Here is a 6,873-nt window from a genome sequence, read left to right on the forward strand (position 1 = left end):
GCATTTTTTGCTAGGGAAATGATGAGCAAGACATATATACACTTTAAGAATATTTATTATTCCAAGTGGCTTTCAAGATGAGCTCATGTAGGTCCTACAGCAATCTTCCATCGGTAAAATGATCCTGGAAGAAAAAGAAGAGTCAGGAACATAAGTACAACATAAAAAAGGCCTCTTTTGAAAATAACTGCAGTGACCAAAAAGAAAAAAACACACCAAACCATTGAGATTTGAAGCTGGCCTGTGCAGTCATCAGAAAGGTATGTTTTGCATTTCCTTTTTTCCTCCTGTGGCTTTAAAAAGACTTGGGTCAAAATTTGACCCAAAAAATAAATGTTCTTACCAAGAAGAACCATCTCACCTTTGTCCCACTGTGGAAGGCAGTGGGACAAAGGCAAGATGGCCCTTCTTGGTAAGAACATTTATTTATTGTCAAATTTTGGCCCAAGTCTTTTTAAAGCCACAGAAGGAAAAAAAGGAAATGCAAAACATACCTTTCTGATGACTTTGCACAGGCCAACTTCAAATCTCAATGGTTTGGTGTGGTTTTTCTTGTTGGTCACTGCAGTTATTTTCAAAAGAGGCAGAGAGAGACTATAACAGGGGTCTACAACTCCAGTCCTTGAGAGTCCCTATCCAGTCTATTTTCCACATCTTTCTCCACCAACACACCCAAATCAAGCTCATGTGTTGATTCAGATGCAGTAGAGGGGGATATGGAAAACAGACTGGATAGAGCACCCCCAAGGACCAGAGTTGGAGACCCCTGCTCTATAACGACGAGTACCTGAGGGGATGTTGGTGTCCAATGCTCCTGTATACCAGCGGCTCACCATGTCAACCTTTTTGGAGAAGTTTGTGTTGATTCGGTAAACTCGGGTGGACCCTGAAGAGAAGAAAGTTACAATGAGTTAGTTTCGTACACATTAAATGAAAATAATAAATAAAACAACCTGAAACACTTGGGTCCTACTCCATCCACAACTTCTTTGGCTTTCACCTGGTTTGTAGTGTCTTCCACCAGCGCCGGGTCTTTAAACCTCTGCAAAAGACAACCGCATGATTATGTAGTATGTATGATGATTCAAAGACACACTTGTTTATATATTTATTAACTTACTCATTCCCTATCTATTTATGTCTAAAATGCCTTTCCTATTCCTACATCACCCTCTTGCTACTGTGACAACGAAATTTCCCGAATACGGGATGAATAAAGTTATCCAATGTAATTGCTTATTTAAACATTTTGATGCACAATTGACCCATGTTATTTCATCCTATCTGAGTTTTTCCATTTCAAATCCATTCGTTTTTTAAATAAATATGCCAAAGAGTTGCCTCCATTTTTCTCTTCATATACTCAGTAAAAATGGGTATTTTACCATGCAATATTTAAACTCAATTCAAAAATGACCCTTGCACTATTATTGAATGAAAGACTCACTTGGGTTTGGTCGTCCACATTTAAAACTACAAATGAAAAGGTCCAAGCCCTTTAAGAAAGTGAAGGGAAAACAAGCCCAGGGTAAAAACTATAGAATACAAGGGCACTGTTTATTATTTAAACCTCTACTGATATCAATTGTGTGGGTGTGACGTAGCCACCCAGGTTCTTGCTATTAACAATCAACGCCGCATTTAGTGTTTTCATTCAAATTTTAAATGTATCATAATAGAAAAAAAGCTAACTGAGCAATGACCTGAATACTGAACGCTGACTTAATCAATACAGGGATAGAGAAAATAAAAACGATTAAAAAATGACTCACTTTGCTTGCATACAGATCGCTGTAGGCGTCGACAAACGTCTCCTTTTTTACCGTTTTGGCCACATTCTAGTTGTTTCCCAGCAGCGTGTGGTCGTTGAGGAACTGAAACATACAATGGAATGATTTCATTTTAAACATAAATAGTTATAGGTAACGCAATGTAGCCACATTGTTTGCAAACATTTCTGTTTCCATCCATGTGGCGCTACATGATGCGAACGAAGCACTCTCGCGTCAAAATGCACTTTGGAAATGAGAACGGCAGCTTCGAAATACCCAAATGACAACTTACCGAATGCGCTACATTGTCCTTTATGAACTTTATCGGGTCTTTCTTCGATAAATCGTCACTTTAGAGCTGCTCTGCAGCGCACACCCGTACTGGCTCATCCGCCATTTTGAAAATGGCCGTCGTTGCACTCTGGCTGGTCGTGCATATTAAAAATAGACATGAAAAAATACATTGTTTTCATAATAACGTGTATTAGTAAGTTATTATTCACAAAAAACGCCCATTTAAAAACAAAAACAATTATTTTAAAATATTTATGTAACGACTTAGATTGGAGACAGGAAGTTAAGAGCAGGAAGAAACTAAGACAGCGTCCTCTAGTGGCTTAATGTATGTTTAAAGGCCTTACTATCATGTTCATTTTTTCAACAAATAAAAGCCTTAATATCCAATGTGTGTTTTCACGAAAAAAGCTTCACCATACAAGGTGTTTATTCATGAAAAACGCCTTACTATATATGGTGTTTTTTCATGAAAAAAGCTTTACTATACTATGTCGTTTTTGTAAGGCTCTTTTCTTAAAAAAGACGACATAGTATAGTAAGGCTTTTTTCTTTAAAAAACGACATAGTATAGTATGTTTTTTTTCTTAAAAAACAACATAGTATAGTATAGCTTTTTTCTTAAAAAACGACATAGTATAGTAAGGCTTTTTTCTTTAAAAAACGACATAGTATAGTAAGGCTTTTTTCTTAAAAACAACAACATAGTATAGTAAGGCTTTTTGCTTAAAAAACGACATGGTATAGTAAGGCTTTTTAATTAAAAAAACGACATAGTATAGTAAGGCTTTTTTCTTTAAAAAACGACATAGTATAGTAAGGCATTTTTTGTAAAAAAACCACATAGTATAGTAAGGCTTTTTGCTTAAAAAACGACATAGTATAGTAAGGCTTTTTTATTTAAAAAAAACAACATGGTATAGTAAGGCTTTTTTCTTTAAAAAGGACATAGTATAGTAAGGCTTTTTTTCTTAAAAAACGACATAGTATAGTAAGGCTTTTTTTCTTTAAAAACGACATAGTATAGTAAGGCTTTTTTCTTTAAAAAACGACATAGTATAGTAAGGCTTTTTTTCTTTAAAAAACGACATAGTATAGTAAGGCTTTTTTTCCTTAAAAAACGACATACTATAGTAAGGCTTTTTTTTGTAAAAAAACGACATGGTATAGTAAGACTTTTTGCTTAAAAAACGACATAGTATAGTAAGGCTTTTTTCTTTAAAAAACGACATAGTATAGTAAGGCTTTTTTCTCTAAAAACGACATAGTATAGTAAGGCTTTTTTCTTAAATAACGACATAGTATAGTAAGGCTTTTTGCTTAAAAAAACGACATAGTATAGTAAGGCTTTTTTCTTAAAAAAACGACATAGTATAGTAAGGCTTTTTAATTAAAAAAATGACATAGTATAGTAAGGCTTTTTTTCTTAAAAAACAACATAGTATAGTATAGTATAGCTTTTTTCTTAAAAAATGACATAGTATAGTAAGGCTTTTTCCTTTAAAAAAACGACATAGTATAGTAAGGCTTTTCTCTTAAAAAACGACATAGTATAGTAAGGCTTTTTAATTAAAAAACGACATAGTATAGTAAGGCTTTTTCCTTTAAAAAATGACATAGTATAGTAAGGCATTTTTTGTAAAAAAAACGACATAGTATAGTAAGGCTTTTTGCTTAAAAAACGACATAGTATAGTAAGGCTTTTTTCTTTAAAAACGACATACTATAGTAAGGCATTTTTTTGTAAAAAACAACATAGTATAGTAAGGCTTTTTTTCTTTAAAAACGACACAGTATAGTAAGGCTTTTTTTCTTAAAAAACGACATAGTATAGTAAGGCTTTTTAATTTAAAAAACGACATAGTATAGTAAGGCTTTTTTCTTAAAAAACGACATAGTATAGTAAGGCTTTTTTTCTTAAAAAACGACATAGTATAGTAAGGCTTTTTAATTAAAAAAACGACATAGTATAGTAAGGCTTTTTTCTTAAAAAACAACATAGTATAGTAAGGCTTTTTTCTTTAAAAAACGACATAGTATAGTAAGGCTTTTTTTCTTAAAAAACGACATAGTATAGTAAGGCTTTTTAATTAAAAAAAAACGACATAGTATAGTAAGGCTTTTTAATTAAAAAAACGACATAGTATAGTAAGGCTTTTTTCTTTAAAAAACGACATAGTATAGTAAGGCTTTTTTCTTTAAAAAACGACATAGTATAGTAAGGCTTTTTTCTTAAAAAACGACATAGTATAGTAAGGCTTTTTTTCTTAAAAAACGACATAGTATAGTAAGGCTTTTTAATTAAAAAAACGACATAGTATAGTAAGGCTTTTTTCTCAAAAAACGACATAGTATAGTAAGGCTTTTTTCTTTAAAAAACGACATAGTATAGTAAGGCTTTTTTTCTTAAAAAACGACATAGTATAGTAAGGGTTTTTAATTAAAAAAACGACATAGTATAGTAAGGCTTTTTTCTTAAAAAACGACATAGTATAGTAAGGCTTTTTTCTTTAAAAAACGACATAGTATAGTAAGGCTTTTTTCTTTAAAAACGACATAGTATAGTAAGGCTTTTTTTCTTTAAAAAACGACATAGTATAGTAAGGCTTTTTAATTAAAAAAACGACATAGTATAGTAAGGCTTTTTGCTTAAAAAAACGACATAGTATAGTAAGGCTTTTTTCTTAAAAAAACGACATAGTATAGTAAGGCTTTTTTTCTTAAAAAACGACATAGTATAGTAAGGCTTTTTAATTAAAAAAACGACATAGTATAGTAAGGCTTTTTTCTTTAAAAAACGACATAGTATAGTAAGGCTTTTTTTCTTAAAAAACGACATGGTATAGTAAGGCTTTTTAATTAAAAAAACAACATAGTATAGTAAGGCTTTTTTCTTTAAAAACGACATAGTATAGTAAGGCTTTTTTCTTGAAAAAACGACATAGTATAGTAAGGCTTTTTGCTTAAAAAAACGACATAGTATAGTAAGGCTTTTTCTTGAAAAAACGACATAGTATAGTAAGGCTTTTTTTCTTTAAAAACGACATAGTATAGTAAGGCTTTTTAATTAAAAAAACGACATAGTATAGTAAGGCTTTTTTCTTTAAAAAACGACATAGTATAGTAAGGCTTTTTTTCTTAAAAAACGACATGGTATAGTAAGGCTTTTTAATTAAAAAAACGACATAGTATAGTAAGGCTTTTTTCTTTAAAAACGACATAGTATAGTAAGGCTTTTTTCTTGAAAAAACGACATAGTATAGTAAGGCTTTTTGCTTAAAAAAACGACATAGTATAGTAAGGCTTTTTAATTAAAAAAACGACATAGTATAGTAAGGCTTTTTTTCTTAAAAAACGACATAGTATAGTAAGGCTTTTTAATTAAAAAAAAACGACATAGTATAGTAAGGCTTTTTAATTAAAAAAACGACATAGTATAGTAAGGCTTTTTTCTTTAAAAAACGACATAGTATAGTAAGGCTTTTTTCTTTAAAAAACGACATAGTATAGTAAGGCTTTTTTCTTAAAAAACGACATAGTATAGTAAGGCTTTTTTTCTTAAAAAACGACATAGTATAGTAAGGCTTTTTAATTAAAAAAACGACATAGTATAGTAAGGCTTTTTTCTCAAAAAACGACATAGTATAGTAAGGCTTTTTTCTTTAAAAAACGACATAGTATAGTAAGGCTTTTTTTCTTAAAAAACGACATAGTATAGTAAGGGTTTTTAATTAAAAAAACGACATAGTATAGTAAGGCTTTTTTCTTAAAAAACGACATAGTATAGTAAGGCTTTTTTCTTTAAAAAACGACATAGTATAGTAAGGCTTTTTTCTTTAAAAACGACATAGTATAGTAAGGCTTTTTTTCTTTAAAAAACGACATAGTATAGTAAGGCTTTTTAATTAAAAAAACGACATAGTATAGTAAGGCTTTTTTCTTGAAAAAACGACATAGTATAGTAAGGCTTTTTGCTTAAAAAAACGACATAGTATAGTAAGGCTTTTTTCTTAAAAAAACGACATAGTATAGTAAGGCTTTTTTTCTTAAAAAACGACATAGTATAGTAAGGCTTTTTAATTAAAAAAACGACATAGTATAGTAAGGCTTTTTTCTTTAAAAAACGACATAGTATAGTAAGGCTTTTTTTCTTAAAAAACGACATGGTATAGTAAGGCTTTTTAATTAAAAAAACGACATAGTATAGTAAGGCTTTTTTCTTTAAAAACGACATAGTATAGTAAGGCTTTTTTCTTGAAAAAACGACATAGTATAGTAAGGCTTTTTGCTTAAAAAAACGACATAGTATAGTAAGGCTTTTTCTTGAAAAAACGACATAGTATAGTAAGGCTTTTTGCTTAAAAAAACGACACAGTATAGTAAGGCTTTTTCTTAAAAAACGACATAGTATAGTAAGGCTTTTTTTCTTTAAAAAACGACATGGTATAGTAAGGCTTTTTTCTTTAAAAAACGACATAGTATAGTAAGGCTTTTTTTCTTAAAAAACGACATAGTATAGTAAGGCTTTTTAATAAAAAAAAAACGACATAGTATAGTAAGGCTTTTTAATTAAAAAAACGACATAGTATAGTAAGGCTTTTTTCTTAAAAAACGACATAGTATAGTAAGGCTTTTTTCTTTAAAAAACGACATAGTATAGTAAGGCTTTTTTCTTAAAAAACGACATAGTATAGTAAGAATTTTTTTCTTAAAAAACGACATAGTATAGTAAGGCTTTTTAATTAAAAAACGACATAGTATAGTAAGGCTTTTTTCTTAAAAAACGACATAGTATAGTAAGGCTTTT

At 30.2% G+C, this 6,873-nt stretch overlaps 1 long non-coding RNA gene across 1 annotated transcript; it reads right to left on the bottom strand.

Annotated features, from left to right (window-relative positions):
• Positions 1-37: 37 nt before the first annotated feature.
• On the bottom strand, positions 38-2,636 carry LOC144086144 (uncharacterized). Its single transcript, XR_013304362.1, has 5 exons — positions 2,065-2,636; positions 1,773-1,874; positions 954-1,042; positions 788-886; positions 38-124 (listed from the first exon to the last, which is right to left on the bottom strand). It is a non-coding gene; the product is annotated as an uncharacterized LOC144086144 (long non-coding RNA).
• Between the last annotated feature and the right edge of the window lie 4,237 nt (positions 2,637-6,873).

The sequence above is a fragment of the Stigmatopora argus genome, chromosome 12 (genome assembly GCF_051989625.1).
Source record: "Stigmatopora argus isolate UIUO_Sarg chromosome 12, RoL_Sarg_1.0, whole genome shotgun sequence".
Taxonomy (NCBI): domain Eukaryota; kingdom Metazoa; phylum Chordata; class Actinopteri; order Syngnathiformes; family Syngnathidae; genus Stigmatopora; species Stigmatopora argus.